Source organism: Anser cygnoides, chromosome 10 (genome assembly GCF_040182565.1).
Source record: "Anser cygnoides isolate HZ-2024a breed goose chromosome 10, Taihu_goose_T2T_genome, whole genome shotgun sequence".
Taxonomy (NCBI): Eukaryota; Metazoa; Chordata; class Aves; order Anseriformes; family Anatidae; genus Anser; species Anser cygnoides.
Genome location: NC_089882.1, coordinates 13,542,654 through 13,559,238, shown reverse-complemented (window position 1 = coordinate 13,559,238; position 16,585 = coordinate 13,542,654). Strand labels below are relative to the sequence as shown.

The following is a 16,585-nucleotide window of genomic DNA, read 5'->3' as shown; positions in this document are numbered from 1 at the left end:
AGGGAGACCAAGCCACGAGCCTTGCTCCCATAGCTCTAGGGGATGCTCAAGGGGCAAGAGTTTACAGGTGAGTGGCCCTTGTTCCAACACTGACATCAGTTCTGTTATCACCTCTAGTATCAGTCCTGGTTTTGGTATGGGTTCCAGTACATTAAAAATAGCTGGTAGGAGATGGCTCCCTACAAGACAGTCAGCAAAGAAAAATATCAGAATTCAGATGTGGCTTCCTCAAATTCAAAGCAGTACGAGATGTGGAACAGATTACAGGCTGGATCACACAAGCCACAAACCACATTAAAAGTATAGGAACTACAATAGGTATTCTGCTCTCACACTTAAACACAATCCTGAATGAAAGGATTTCCCCTGCCTCCAGCCCTTCTCCCCCGAAAAAAAAAAGGATTTCTGTCTCCAGAAAATGCAATCCAGTTACATGAAGCACCTTGGGTACTGTGAGCATCTTTGCATAACAATGTCATGTCAAACAAATTCCTGCCTGCTCCTCGTCTGCTGCCTGATGTATTGTGCCCCCAAACAGTTTTGACTACCTGCCACCTCTGAAACACCTGATGGCTATGGAATCAGCCATCGCAGAAGCAGCTGTGAAATGAAAAGTAAAACGGGGTGGGAGAAGGAGGGGAGAAGCCAACCGACCTGGTGCTGATGCTGGGAGGGTGGAGGGGAGAGAAAGGCCATCTGGGAATGGGTTTTGTCCTCCTGTGCCCAGCTGAAGAACGGTGTCTCTCAAGGGCCATACTGATGAGCATGGAAGGGCTTTCAGATTATTAATGATTGTTAATTGGTTTGGTAGCAATACTGGTCAGCACTTTCTGAGAGGGAGGATTTGCTCTCCTCTAGAGACTATAGTGCTCCCCCAGCTGCGGTCCCACTGCATGTGTGTGGAGGGGTGGGAGGAGGACAAAGAGGATATTTTGGTACTGAACGCCAGATGCTCAGGCACCAGGATGGCTCTGGCAGCACCCGCGTCCTCCTGGGTGCTGCGCTGGCTCCCTGGGAGACGGGGAATCAGGGTTCCCAGCATCTCCAGTGCAGACGTAATTAAAGCCTTGCCTGCCTGCCACAGAGCATATGGGACAAGTTAGCAGAGTAATTAAATTTTGCAAAGTGAGTCTTTGCTGGAAAGCTGGAGGGTGGGTCGGTGGGAGGCAGGGGGAGCAGTGGCACTGCCCCTCACCTCCCCGGGTCCTCGCTCCAAATGGATCCTCGCACCACAAGCTGAGAAAATAATTAGGCGGTGGCTCATTTGCATTGTTTATTGAGTTCGTACGTATGAAAAGATACTGAGGAAGCTGGTCAGACTGTACAGATGCTATAGGTGCGAAAGGAGAACATTTGTAGGTGTGTGGGGAAATGATGAGAAGGGCTTCTGAGCAGAAAGGCGGATGTGGGGGAAGGGAGAGTAGGAGGGGCAGAGAGGTAGAGAAGGGAGTGGGAAGAAAAGTCCTATTCCTGCAGACATGGGTGAAATAGGTGTAGTGCACGGTAAAATTGCCAATTAGTGGAGTTGCAGGAGGATGGAAACTGCTCGTGAATTGCAGTCAGTGAGCGTCAGTGGCGAAGAGAAGCAGGGAGGGGGCGGAGGCAGGCAGGAAGGGTTGGCTCACAGATTTCAGGATGGGATGTGTTCTTGCTTGGCTAGGTGAGACTTTCTGAGACGAAACCTTTGGATGTTAACCTTCCATTTTGTCATAGTCTGTTACATTAGAGTGAGAAAAAGGGACTGATTTTTTTTTTTTTTTAGAAGAATATAAAGGGTTAAATTATTCACTTTGAACAAAACTTCTTTCAGGGTTGAATGAGTTATTTCCAGTTGCTCCAGGCTGAATGTTGTTTTATTTTGCTTCCCCCCCCCCAAAGTTGAGATTTTCCTCAAGTCCCAACTTATGTGTCATTCTCTTTTCCTTCTCCACATCTCTTGGTTCACCTATCGAATCTCCTATTCGCACAGCATTGTGTTTTGTTGCTCTTACAAAAGGGTCCATTCTCATAAACCCCCAGCCTCACGCAGCGACGATTGTCGCGGTTATTAATACGTGTAATGGCTTTCTCTCTTCCCGAGGACACATCTATAATGACCTACCCTTTCCCCTCTGTTCAAGATGCTTGTGGAGCAAATTGCAGGTTGGGAAGGCTGGAGAATAGTGACCGACCACTGACCTCTCTGACACGGTCACTGGCTCCGAAGCTTTCCTTTGGGGCTGTGGCGAGGGAAGGGGGTTTTCACCAGCAGCTTCCGCGCTGGTGGGCCGCAGCGTTCCCTATTCATGGTAAGCACGTGGCAGCTTTCGAATAGCGCAGGCAGCTGTGTTTGAAGAAGTGCTCCCTAATTACCCTCCCGCTTGATGAGCGTGACAGCCCATTGTGCTGGCCCCAGCTGTATGGCTGCTGCTCTCCCGATGTCCCTTGCGAGCCAAACCGGGCGCTGGGACATGCTCCTCCGGCAGCCCCTTCCACCCCGCAGGGCACTGCCCCACGTGTGTGCTGCTGGATGCATGGGCATGAACATGCCCCTCTAAAAAGGGCTTGAATCTTAGTGCTGGGGGTGTCACTGATCAATAATTTTGCTTTTTTTGCAGGTATAATCATTGGGAGGGGTGACCACGGATGTTTGCACGGAGGCTTTTTTGGATGAGGAAACCTGGAGTTTTGGCACCTTGCTTGTGCAAAGCTGAAGTTCATCGTTTCCCAGGGAGTCATCCTGGAGCACTGCCTCACCTGCAGAACCTGAGCATGGCATTGCTGTGAGTGTTCTGGGTTGTGCAACACAGCTGGGCGGTGCAAGGGAAGGGAGAGGGGGTTGGACCAGGGCTTTGCATCTGGAAAGTCCTCCTGAAGTATAGACTCCTCAGAACTGCTAAAGTGTAGGAAAAATACATCCAAGACAGCAATGATTATTTGGTGCATTGGAAAAAGTGCTCTACCACATTGTTCATGGGACTCAGAATCGCCACAGCTAGTCCAGAGTGATAAACCCACAACAGACAGGTGAACCCCTTTTACCTTCTGAGAATGCTGATGAGGGAGAAGCAGGGCTATAAGGGAGTGAGTGATGCCAAAAAATGGAGTCACAGCAATCTGTGCCACTCCTTTTCTGGAGATCCCTCCTTTCAGCTGGAGAGGTAGCTGTGACTGCTGTGACTAAGAGTGAGTTTCCAATTCTCCCCCTGACAAAACATTTTTTCATTGAGGAAAAGAAATACACCTCTCAAAAATACTCCTGAGGGAAAAAAAAAAAAAGACATTGGAAGTTTTTTTGTGTGTGTGTGTGTGTGGTGGAAAGTTCAGGAGGTTTCAGTGTTATTCTCTCTTCATTTCTAATTAGAAGTTATAGACTGGAGACTCCCCATAAGTCATTAAAACTCCTACAGTTTGCATCGATTCTTCCAAAAAAAAAAAGGTGTTTCCCAAAGGGTTATCTCATCTTTTGGAAATGTTTCCCTTGGTAGTTTCTCTTGCCTCTCCTGGCAGCTGCTCTGTTATCTAATTGCTCATCAAGAGCAAAGCCTCCCCTGCACCTCCTCTCAGCTGGCTGGGTTGTGGTTTAAGGTTATTGGTTTTGTAAGTGTGCAGTGGTGGTGGATGCTTTGGAGATCTGAGGGAAGCAGGGATCCAGATCTTGGTTGCTTCTCCAAACTTCCTGGCCTCCAGAGACTCTCTGGGTGGAGTCCAGGGGTTGCCCTGGCCATCTGGGGTACAAATGGGACCAAAACCCACAAAAAAACATGGATTTTCCATGTCTATGGTGAGAGCAAGGTGGGTTTTCAGCCAGTTTATGTGCCACACCCAGATAAGCTCTGCCACATGTTGGGAAATCCAAGTGTGTTTTTGGGACTGGTTTTTCAAGGGGGCTGTACCCATGTGCAGAGAGGAACAGGGACTTGCAGAGGCTGGAAAGTTGTTCTTGCTGCTCTCCATTAGCACTTGTGTGTACCTGGGAATGAAGGTAAAGGCTGTCAGGTGGCTGCTGGCTGTGGCAGGGCACTTGGTGAGGGAATGGCACTGTTCCCTGTCCTCCCCATGCCCAGCTCTGTCCCAGTTATGGTCTCAGCAGCACTTTTTATATGACATGTCCGTGCCTCTAAAGACATGGCTGAGATGGTGCTGCTTGAGATACTCACATCCACAGAGCTCCCAGTTTCCCCTTTGCTTGCCATGGATGGCAGAAACTTTATTTGCACTTTGCTCTGCAACATCCCAGCCAGGCAAGTGCAGCAGTGAGAGAGGGAGAGTGGAGAAGAAATATGTAACTAGGTCAGTTTGCTCCACATTGCAGCTTCATCCCTTACCCAGGGAGGAGTTGTGGTCTTTGCCCGCCTCTCGCTGTTCCCATTCAGTCACTTGATGGGGTTTCTAGCTACTTTGAGCCTACAACCTTCAGATCAAGATATTTTTTTTTTAAACTTGGCTTCCACGTTCGACTCTGCTTCTTTCAACCTGTGTTCAGAGGCTCACAGTGGAAGGAACCTTTTGCTGTATTTAATTGTAAAAGTTCCTTCCCTATAAAAGTCTTGGCAAACTGGGCTGGCTCAGTGGTTAGTGCTTTGCTCTCCTCCTTGCAGGGGCAAAGTTCAGTTGCTTAGCGTCTGGCTGCCTGTTCCCTTGTCCAAGAAGGAGTTTTTAATCACAGTAGGACTAGATGGTTTGGCTTATTCACAGCAGGGCTACAACGCCAATTGCCATTAGGTCTCTTGTTCAGATATGGTCTGGATTGTTAGTGAGGTTTTAACTGTTCTGTGAGCAGAGTGTGATGAGTTGTTGGGCTCAGCCTGTGTGCCAGGGGCTGCGTGTACCCTGCAATGAGCACCGCCTGAAATCCTGTTCCCCTTTCTGCACCCCTTTCCCCTGATTTTGGTAATCACCAGACACCAATGTATGCATGGGAGGTTGAGGTCAAGCCCATGCTGATGCCCTTGGAGGCAGGGGGACGCAGGCAGGGAATGGTGGGTCACCCATGTGCATCCAGAGGCAGAGACCATCCCCAGCACCATTCTGCCTCTTCAGACTGAAGCTAGAGAGAGGTGCCCAGCAAGGCTGCCTTGGCTTTGGAAACACTGCTGGTTTGGTATCGCTAACACCAATATGAAAGCACATAGAGATGCCACATATGGGCCATCGGTAAGCAACGTGTTAATTATAGGGATGCAATTATATACACAATTATATATGCATTACTTACTCCAGGCTAGGTCCTGCCTGCTGGCAAGCAGCACCAGCATCGCATCGTCCTCCCTGCAGGTCGGAGGGCTGCAGGCAGGGACCACGTGCAGGGACGTCCTCGGGCCAGGCGGTCTGTGTGTGCCCATGCCCATGCAGGGAAGCTTTTTCTTTTGTTGGGACTGGATCTGAAAGTAAAACACAGCGAGGGGTGGGGTAAGGCACCAGGGATCATCTGAAAGAGGGGCTCTGCTCAGCAAGTATTAGTGAGGATTTTAGAAACAAAACTGATTTTTTTTGCTTTTGTTGTTCTTAATGAATCTTGTACTATTCAGGCTCAGACAGTATTTGCAAACCATGGGGAGAAAAAGATTTAAAAACAACAACAACAGAAGAGCATTAGTGGGAAATAATCTCATCAGCCCCAACTCTCCAGCAGCGCTAGAGACAGGAAAATGATGCCTTTTTATTAGCCTTATTGTCTTTAATTAAAGCATTCAGCAGAACCCTCTGATAATGGACTGCAAGTGAGGTCGGCAGCATCTGTAATAACACAATACAGGGTTCAATTAAGTTGTACTTTTGTAGCTTTTCATCTCCAGTTTAAACAAGCTAGTGATATATGCAGAATGATTACCTTTCCAAGCTGGGTGAAAAGGGAGGAGGCACAGGGGCTTGGGAAGACGAACCACTTGTTGCTCTATAACCGATGCTCTAAAAATACTCTGTTTCCCCATATGGTTTTCGTGCATTCATCCTGCTTGTAGGGTACCCCCTCATTGCCACCCAGCCAGGCTGGCTGCAATTTGGCTGCTATACTGCAGCCATTAGGTATAGTTTTCTATATCACAATCATGGATTTTGTGTGACTGTGGGTATCCACAGCAGGTTTCCTAGACCTGAACCTTTAAAAAATGTGTTTTTGATGGTTGCAGTACCTAAAGAAGTCCAAACAAACAGGGAGATCAGAGGCAGCAGCAGAAAAGATCAGAGGTCCAGGTATAACCATTTAAGCTGAAAGACTGTGGATGATTGACAAGCAGTTGATATTTGCTGCTCCTTCTTTTCCCTGCTCTTTTGAATTATTGGTCATAAAACACCCTGCAGTCGCACTCTTGCTGTGTCAGAGAGAGAGAGAGAAGCCAAGAAAAAACCCACATGGCTAACACTTAACTTTATCTTCACCATTAAGTAATGCTAAATTAGAATGAAATCGCTCTGGTAATACAGGTGACAGCTATATGAAGACCAAATGAATTCCCTATGATCAGTGCCGTTAAAAGGAGCACACTGGCAGAATTCATGATGATGGGACACTTACTGTGTGCATAACTCATGCGCGCACACGGGAAACTCATGGTAAATCTGGCTGGCGTTTTATGTCAGGCTTTAAAAAAAAAAAAGTGGCTTTTAAAGCTTCTGTTCGGATTCTCATCTCTCCAGCCCCGATGTAAATCTGCAGTAACGTAATTGCACTGCTAACCTGCCACGGGGGAGAGGACGAGATGGGAATGGAAAGCAGGATCTTTCCCGAGGCTTCTGGGCAGAGATGCTAGGCGCTGCCGTGGGAGCCTCCAGCTCTCACCTTGGGGCTGCTGCCGCCTGGAGATGCTCCTTCACCCCCTCAGCATTGGTGGCTGTGCTCCACCGAGAGCAGTGGCGGCTTGCCGCAGCAGCTAGCTCCTTGCACACACCCCAGATGCTGTAACCTTGCCATGAAGTACCTGCGGCACTGCTTCTGTGACACTGCTGCTATTGATTGCTGAAGCCTTGTATGAAAAAGCAGGTTGAGCTGTGCGTTATCTTGGGCATGGCTGTCCCCGCAGTGATGCCGGGGCTGTGTCGCTTTTTGCTGTCACGGTGTGAGAGGTGGTTAGCTGAGCAGTTTCTATGCCTATGTGGCTTTAGTGCATGGAGTTTCCTCGCAGGGCTGGTGTTAGTGTCCCCATGTTGATGGCAGAGGATGGTGCTTTGAGGGAGGTAAAGCCAAGGTCCCCTTCCCCGTGCTTGCTGTCATGTTGCGGTACCCCATGCTGGCACGCTTTGTCACACAGAGCCTCTACCCTCCATGTACAGGCAAAAATTACAGAGAGATAATTACCTTCTGCCTCCTCGCAGCCCAGTTTTACCCGAATACTGTTCATTTCAGTATTTTTACTGTCTCTCATGTAGTGCAGCTATGCGCTGTTAAACAGCTGTTCAGCTCCACCCTAGAAAAATAGCTTCAATAAAGTGCATTTCCCATACAGGTCATATATTGGTTAATTCATCCTTTTGGGAGAACTTCCAGACAGGAAATGTGGAGGCAGAGGAAACTGTCCCGGCAGAGCACAACAACTTCTAAATTAAATCCAATCCCGGCTCCCACCACCTGCCATTGTTACTGACATGGAAAGAGAAAGCAAAGGGCTGAATTTCGCCTGGCTGCTGTGTCACTGCCACGGCTCCATCTCACGGGGCAGCTGTCCCCTGCAGAAGATGGGTTGAGGTTTGAATGGTAACTTAACTTCTGTGATTCAACAGCCAGTCTGTATTTTTTTTTTTTTTTGCTAAAATACTATTATTCTCTATTATTGTATGCCTTTGCCATATTCTGCCTGAATAAGTAGAGGGGTAATCTGATGTGCCAGGCTCCCTTCATCCATGATGCTGAAGATTTATTTTTTGGAAAGGAAAAACACACTGGAGCTTACTACAGGCTGAACCAGCTCTGGTAGGTTTTATAGTTGGAGGAGGCACCGAAGGGGCCGCCTCTGTCTATTCCCCTCGGATCTCATACTCCACCAAACCTGTTTGGGCTTGTGGATGTAATTTTGTATGGTCATGGCAGAAGCCACTTCTGCGCAGACCCGGTTTGCCATGTGCTCCACATGGCTTTGCTATTATTGCCCCCTGACTGCTTCTGAGACAATTTCTTGCCTATTAAAATGCAGTTATGGCCTGGAAAGTGATAGTGTAAGAATGGCTTATCAGTGCTCCGTAGCTATTTGCTCTAATCATCCGTACCAAAGGCCCGAGAATGCTCCCAGAGAAGCCAATAAGACTTTTTCCATTGACTTCAAAGGCAGCAGAGAGCAATTTAGCTGCTGCCACCAGACAAAGCAGGTTAGGCTACAGCTGGTACTTCCACAGCTAACTTGGCTCTGAAATCCTGACAATCTAAATGTATTTCTGCTACATGGGATGTTTAAAAATAGACAAGACAAAGTAGCAGAGAAAACAGATTGCTGGGAATATTCCTTCCCTGGTAGGAGAAATGGACTAGCTGAACCTAGCAGGGCTTTTCCATCTCAAGTGTGTATGAGCCTATGATTTCTGTCAGCAAACTAAGCACTTCTGAGCCAGAGGCAGCACAGAAAGCCGCTAAAAGCAATTTAGAGGTGCTGGTATCATAATTTTTCAATCCAAGAGGAACTTCTGTTTTTTGCATATATCGTAGGGCTCAGGAAGATTCCCCTGAATCCAGGGAGACGTGGTGCCTGCGCGGAGACGATCCCACGGACACAACCCATAAGTCATAATAATGCGAGGGTCTTGGTAGGGCTGTCCTCCCAGCTGCCTCCTGGGAGGGGGATATTGAGTGCATGATGTTGGAGAAGATCAAAGAGACATCTACCGCTAATAAATCACCAATAATGGGTGACTTTGAGTGCCCACATATAAGGAGGCCAGCGATGCTTAGTGAATCAATGTCTCGATACTTTAAATTATCCTCGGAACAGTTACTTTGAAGGCATGCAAGACAAGTTTTTTTCGATTTTGCCTTCAGTAGCATGGAGGATGTGGTTCAAGACAAATGGCCTCCTACGCACTAGTGATCGTAGCAAAACCGTGTCTGTCACCCTCACGGACTGCATCAAAACTTGGTCAGGAACTCGGTTCTGTGGAAAGGAGAAGTTAAAAGAAATAGAAGAGTAATAAATGAGAATTAAAGCCGACCCCTCAGACTATATATAAAGACAGTTTACTCGTCCCATGTATACTCCCAGAGGAAAGCCAGGCCTGTGTAAATGGCAGAGAGGAGAGACATTTAAGCTGAATAAATAATTTTCACTAGAAGTGGAACCAGTGCAGGACAACCCCATGGAAAGAGCAGAGCCCTGGCAGGGCTGGGGCAGATGGAGGGCTCTCTGCTCTCCTTGCAGCATGGGATTCAGTATGGAGAAATGCCCTGCCTGCAACTTGGGGATGCCCAGTAATTCCGGTGGGAATGGCAGAGGAAGGTGTGTCTGGTGAACGCCAGCTGCTGCGCCCGTGCATCCCCGCACCCAGGCTGGGACCCGCGGTGGGGAGGAAAGTCTCAGCTCCTTGCGATGCTCGGCTGCCGCATTGAGCTGGGCTCAATACGAACCTGAGCGTTTCATTAGCCAGGTTTTCCACCCTGGAGGAAAAGCTATGGCTGCATTGACCTTAATGCGAAATTAAAGCCATTTAAGCAGGTAACAGCCAGACAGCTGGGTGCAACCATGCGATGGAGGCGTTTGTCTCTATTTACAGACAAGCTGTGTATGTGTTTCCATTTCGCTCAACTTTTGCTGCTTGTTTATTTAGCTAATAAGAGCCAGCAATCTGCCTCGCACAGCCGTGCAAACAGCAGAGCAGAGTGTGCCCGAAGAAGGGCTTTTGTTAAACACTTGCTGGCCTTATGGCACCGGCTGTGGCTCACCTGCTGCAGGAGGGAGCTGGAGGGAAGGCACTTTAACAAAGCCTTTTGCTCAGGTGGGGCATGTCCTGTCTCTCTCCATCAGTCTGGTTCAGGACTGATGTGTTCCCATCCCTGGGATGGGGCTGCATCATTGCTAACAGACTGAGAGTGTGTCCCAGTGCATCCCACATCCATCTAGACACTGATGGCAGCTGGACCAGCATTGCCACCATGTCCATGTGTCTGTCCCTCAGATGACAGACAGGAGGAGGTCACCAGACCTTTCTGGCTGTGTCCGTGCTTTAGAGAAATAAAGGAGATTGGATCTAATCACAGAAGGGTGCAGAAAGGACAGCTGCTGCAAAACCTCTCCCTCATCCATCCCTACAGGGGGACCGATGTTGCATTTCGGGAAAATGCTGTGCCACTGTCTTGTCTTCTGCTGCTGCACCCAGCAGTCTTTTCTGATTTTTTTAAGCATTAGTCTGACTGCCTCCTGCTTTTACCAGCCAGCCTTAGGTGTCCCAGATGCTGCTTGGGAGTGAAACACAGCTGCTGCCTTTGTGAGTTATCCATCTTCTCCTTTCGTGGCGAAGACATTGATCTCCAGCAACAAGGGGCCTGTCCTGCCATGGCCTCGTGCTGCAGGCATGTGCTAAGCAAAGACCCTGTGGGTGTCTGAATGGCTGGCCTCGGTGTGTAATTCTCAGCACTCTCACAGGGTTCCCCTTTTTACAGAAGAGGTCTTCCCAACAAGCTCATCAAGACGTCTGCCTTCTCTTTCCCAGCCCCTTCGCTGCTGGTATCTGGATCATTTCTCCCCCTGGTGCTCCGAGCACCTTCCTGTGGTGCGGGGGGCTTGGGTGGTAAATGAAAGAGGGCAGAGAAGGAACCTCCTTGGGAGCTCTGAAATTAAACTGGGAAATCAGCAGGGGACTTTGCCCATGGGCCCTGACCTAGGGCCTGCTGTGGAGGCAGAAGTCTTGTGGAAAATACCGTCTATAGCCTTTAGACTGGGTCCCTGTTTTCTAAGGAATGCATTAGGGACCAAATCCCCACCATGCTGGGTGCTGCACCAATACAGAACAAAAAAAGACATGCACCCATCATTTCTTGCCTGTATACACATGAAATCAGAGGCCTTGGGACCTTAAGTCCAGCTGTCTGCTATGAATGCACAGGTCTTTTAGAGCACGAAGGAGCCAATGCTACCTAGTTCATCCTGTGCTTAGCTGCTAATTAGGAGTTTTTAGGATGTACAATTTGAGGTGTTACCAATTAGCTCAATTGTGGACCAAGACCAGAGCTGTTATTTGCTTTGTCACAGCAATTGAAAGCCAAATAAACAAATACTAGTGTCTTTTTCCCCTGTGCTTTAGAACAGCCGTGAAACAAAATAATAATTTCATTGTCTACTTTTCAAAACTCTACATTTAAAGCAGATCATAAAAATCCCCACATGGTTTATTTTGTGTAATTACTAAAAAAATCAGGCTTTGAATCCCAGAAGAAAAACTATATGTTACTTAAAAAAAAAAAAAAAAGAAACCAGCAAAACAAAACAAACACACACATACGAAACCAAACACACACACAAGAAAAATAAAGAAGGCAGATGAATGAGCAAAATATGCTAGAGTTTGTCCTTCTGTTGTTTATGATCGGGAGTTTTGAAGGAGGCTATGGGAGACAAGTGCTTGAAGCCCACATGACTTCAGGGGGTCTTAGTACCTTTTTTCTGTGGCTCTACTAAAACCAAGTGTCAAAAAACCAACCAACCAAAAACTGTTTGCAGAGAAACAGAAGAAATTTAAAGCTTTTTTTTTTTTTTTTTTTTTAAACTCTCTTCAACTTTGGATTTTGTTTTCAGTTTTCCCAGGAAGCCACCTACCATACAGCTTGGGATAGCTTGCTTGTGCTGTAAACTCTTCTGACAGCCTGGGCCCTCAGAGGCTCTGCTCAGCAGGAGGAGTGAACGACTGCAAGGACAGGAGCCGTGATTGTGGGCATGAGGTGAAGCAGGAAAAAGCAAAGTGAAGTATCTCAAATGCTGGACAGAGGATTGTTGCTGGAGCTGAAGCTGTGGGATGACTAACATAGATTTCACAGGTTTGTCCTTCTTTTCTGTGAGCCCCTTTTTCCTTCATCTTGGTATTTCTAACATGAGATAAAAGGAAACAAATGAAAATACAAATGTCCAGGTGTCCTCCTGTCAGGCAGTGGTAAGCCCGCAGAAGTGGGTGAGCTCTCAGCTTTCAACAGTTCTCTTCAAAGGTTACATCTAATTAGGAGAATCCTGATTTTTGTCATCGATGATTTTAGCAAGTTGGTCTTCCAAGGCATCAAAGAAGTCCAGCTGGGAACCCATATGGGAAAAATATATATATATATTTATATATATGCTATAAACATGTTATCCCTAGAAAACTTGTACATAGTATGTGTGAGCTCACTCTATACACCTACTCTTCGCCACAACCTGATTTTAGACATTGCATGACAGATAGGCCCACTGATACCTGTCAGCATTTCTATATGGAGCCTACTTGGAGTTCTCTGCAAGGTTGTTCATGCCCTCTTTGAGAGGGAAAACTTTTTTCCTGGTCTTTCCCTAACTTTTTTTTTTTTTGCCCATAGCTCTTTCATCACTAATTTCCTCCATGGATGGAGGATCAAATTCACCCTTCTCTGGTTACTTGTAAAATGCAAGCCAGGAACTTGCAGACTGTCTCCATGGGCTTCCTTTAAAGCCCTGGCAGTGGCAATATTGGCATATCCAAGATTCAGTGTTTTATTGGGCTGAGTTGCAACACAATTTAATTGCCAGCAGATATGTAGCACATATGGGGTGGTGGTGGTGTAATTTACAAAGGTATTGGAACCCAGTTTTGGGTAGGTACCTGTATCTTCAGAAACACGGGCTGGGGGAAGGGGATAGGTCTGTGTCTTCTCCCACTTCTGCTGTACGTGGACAAACAGGAGGCACAGTGGTGCACCCTGGCATTGGGAAATGCTTGTTCCTTAGCTGAGGTGAAGCTAAGTCTATAGGCATGTGCAATTTAGCTGGTCCAGGGGTGTTAAAAGGATGGCAAATCTGTATTTTAATCCTGCCTCGAGGTTTTTCATGGGGAGAGGGATGTACGTGCTGCTAGCACTGCATGAATGTGCATCCAGGTCTCAGGCTAGGTGAATTCCAGGCAGGTACTGATGTGCTCCAAGCTGAGATTGCTGACTTCTGAAAGTGGGTCTCCCCAGCCCACGAGAGATGCTGTTACATTGCTGGCTGGGTGCTCTCCTTGATAAAACTGCTTCCCCTCACTTCCTACATTCATTCACTTGTCAAGAGCAGAGACTTGTTTCAACACTGTGGATTCTAAATTTTCTCTGATGTAATTATTGTTTGACACTGCAGCCCTTCCAAGAACCTTACATAAGGAAAGAGAAAGAATTAAATATGAGAGAAGTTTAAAAATAAAACTATTAAAAGGAGACAGAAGCTGTTTTGTGAGCAGCAGGAATGATGTGGTGCCTCTGGGAGAGGATATGCTGAGCCAAAGGAGATGTTCTGCTTTTAGGCAGTGCCTTTCATTATATTTCAGTGAAGTTCTGTGCTTTTCTGAAGTTCTTAGGTGCGGCGCTTTTAGAAATGAGCCTGTTCTTTCTCTTTGCTCTTGCAAAAAACCATGACTTTCATACCATTCCCCAAGCCAATCTCCCTTTACAGAATGTGCAGCCAAAATTTCCCTTCCCTAATTAAGCTAGAATGGTTTTTGAAGAAGTTTTAGCCTCAGAGAACATCAAATTTAGCTCTTAGCCTGGAGCCAAGCTCTGGGCTAAAGAACACATGTCATTTTAGGAATTCATGCAGATGCACCTTGACATCTGGGATGTGATATATTGCCTGCACACTTCCCCACTGAGGCACCAAGCAGCAGTGGGCACTGCTGATGCTGCAGGTGGAGCACAAAGAGTTTTTGTCATTCATCCCAACATGTTTGTCCCAGCCATGTAAAGAATTGCAGGAGATTTCTTTGACACATGCAAGCCTCTTCTGTTGGTATTTGTTGGTGTGATAACTTAATTGCCTCATTTCTCTTCTGGGTTGCTTCTGAGAGTAGCATAAAGCAGCGTTTCCTAAGTTGTGACCTGTAAAGAATGGACTTCTCCGGTGAACATTTGTTTCCTGTGGCTAGTTCCTCTCTAGTGTTAAAAGGCAGCCAAAAATATGCAACACGTAGCTTTTTCTAGTGTGATTTTGGAATGGCCTTAGCAGAATCTGTTTTACAGATTTCTGATGAAATTCAGGTATGGAGAGCAGGGCTTGAAGGGGCCTTCAGAGGTCATCTGCCTCAAGCCAGGATCAGCCAGGTTTCTATTTTCTAACAAGCCTCCAGCGCTGATCATTCCACCCCCAGAAGCAGTAAGTTCAGTGTCCAGCTCTGTCTGTTGTAAGGACCTCTCCTGTAGGCAGATTCAATATCCCTCGAAGCTAATTACCTGCGACTAGGTGTCTAGCCTAAGCTAAGCAGATGAACTTTGTTCCTTTGCTTCACTTCCAGAAAGCAATGGATTTTACCCTTCTTTAAATGCCCCGGGTGGGATCAAGCCCTCTCTGAACATTTTTCTCTCTGCAGCAACTGTAGAAAAAGTCTGGCGGTCTGCATTAGGCAAGAATAGATGAACATGCACTGAACGCCTCATTTACTTCATGTCCCTTTTTTTATTCATGGCTTGGGCACTCAACATCTGAAGCATCAGTATCACAGCACTGAGATCCTCAGTGTGTTCTTGAACTTTCTTTTCTACACAGCTATGACGACTCACTTTTTCTGTGTTGTATGTGATGATGTTTGGAAGAGGCATAGAACAGTGATGGGGGAGATGGGTCCATGGCGATGCCTTCCTCATAACCTAGTCCAAGCTAAATAAAGGTAAAGCCTTGACAAGCCACACACACACATACTGTCCAGAACATCTCTGGGAATAACTGGATCTGGGAAGGAGATGACTTTGAAATGCTAAAACATCAACAATTCACTCCAGCCATCTCATTACAAGCCCATTCAGAACCAAAGCAGAATCAGTGATGTGAAGCTTGGGTATTCTGAGTCCTTGAGATTATTTTTTTTTGAGAAACTGTCTGTTGTCCAAAAATTATTTGTAGAAAATACTGTGAGAATAGTTTATACTAGCAATAGCTTGTAGAAAACTGTAAACAGCTGGGAGATCATTCTTGAACAGGAGAAATACATTATTTGCTATGACTTACTACCTTAGCTCTGGTAGCTGCATTGCTTTCTTTCTTTTTTTTTTTTTTTTGGAAAGAACTTAATCAACAAAGAAAACAAATCAACAAAGAAAACATATTTTCCCTCTGGGTTAAAAAAAACTCCTGTAATTGCACAGCTCCACTGGTTTTTAATCCAGTCTGTGCGCCCACAGTGAGGGGTCTTTTTTTTGTTCGTTCGTTCGTTTGTGGTTTTTTGGTTGTTGTTACTGTTGTTGTTGCTGCTTTCTGGCTGAATACCAGTATCTGCAAGGTTCATGGAAAACCTTTGCTCTTGAGCTACAGAGCACTGTAACTTTTGTAGTTACACAGAGGCTGACTTGAGCCAACAGGCAGTGGGGCATCATGCCAAATTCTGCAGAAAATAAGCTTTCACCTATTGGAATGCCATGTATATTTTCTAGCCATTCTGTAAAGAAAGCCATCTGAAGGCAAAGTGAGGCTGGCTTGATTTCCTGAACTGCCTCTCAAGAGGCAGGAAGAACAGGAAGGATGAACGATCTGCACTTCTGAAAGCTGCCAAGGTGCCAGCCAGCTACCAGCTAAGTAGCCATGCTGTCCTGTGCTCGACTCTCCTTTTTGTCAGAGAGCTCCAGCTACTCTCCAGATGTGGCAGAAGTTTACAGTTACGTGTGGGACGTCAATACTGTATTTAGAAGTGCTATTTTTCAAATTGACAAAGTCCGAAGAGCTTTCTCATTAAGTGCTGCATGAACTCAGCACAGGAGCCCTGCTGGTATAAGCAGCAAGAAGTTTTCACCCCCCCAAGACAGCTGGGCATGGAGGAGCCGAGCTGTCAGGTCTCACTTCATCTAAGATGACCCTGGTAGGGGTCCATACAGAGTCACACTGGAGTCACTTAGTGCCCCCGATGGTTGTAACCCACACACCAAAATGCTCTTGTAGCAGTGGATGAGCACAAGAGAAGCTCAGGACAACCCTATCCTACTGTTTCTCTTTACCAACCAGTTTCTAAAGTGAGGGTGCAGATAGTATTTTTGCCCCTGCACCCATAAATGGTGGAAGTTTTCTCCTGAAATCTCTTAGAGTGCCATTTTTGTTCTGCCTTGCTCATGACTTCAAGGCTTTGGATTTTTTCTTTCTCTTAACTTAGCTACCAATCAGCCACTCTCCAGCTGCAGTAATAACGTGTGGGATGGCAGTTGCCTCCAGTGGCTGTTTAAATTAAACACAGATCTACCGAATAGACACCGAGTGCCAAGAGATCTCTTTTGGGAGAAGGTGAGAGGAGGAACTGCTTTCCAGTTAACATTGCCGATGTGTTTCTGAAGCTAAGGACAACACCTTTCTGACTCCAGGACATTATTAATGTCTTTCTCTAACAGAACATGTGTTCTGAAAACCTGTAGCTGTGTCACCTTCAAGCTGTCATTTCAGGGGGATATTGCGAGCAAGGTACAGCCAGCCCAGCTTACGATTTGCATGGGAGACATCCGAGACACCACAGGTAATTCAGC

The 16,585-nt window shown here is 46.6% G+C and overlaps 1 long non-coding RNA gene across 1 annotated transcript; it reads left to right on the top strand.

The window, feature by feature from the left end:
* Positions 1–609: 609 nt before the first annotated feature.
* Positions 610–9,981, top strand: LOC136791660 (uncharacterized). The gene is made up of 3 exons (XR_010834049.1): positions 610–1,125; positions 2,598–2,762; positions 8,615–9,981. It is a non-coding gene; the product is annotated as an uncharacterized lncRNA (long non-coding RNA).
* The last annotated feature ends 6,604 nt before the right edge of the window (positions 9,982–16,585 follow it).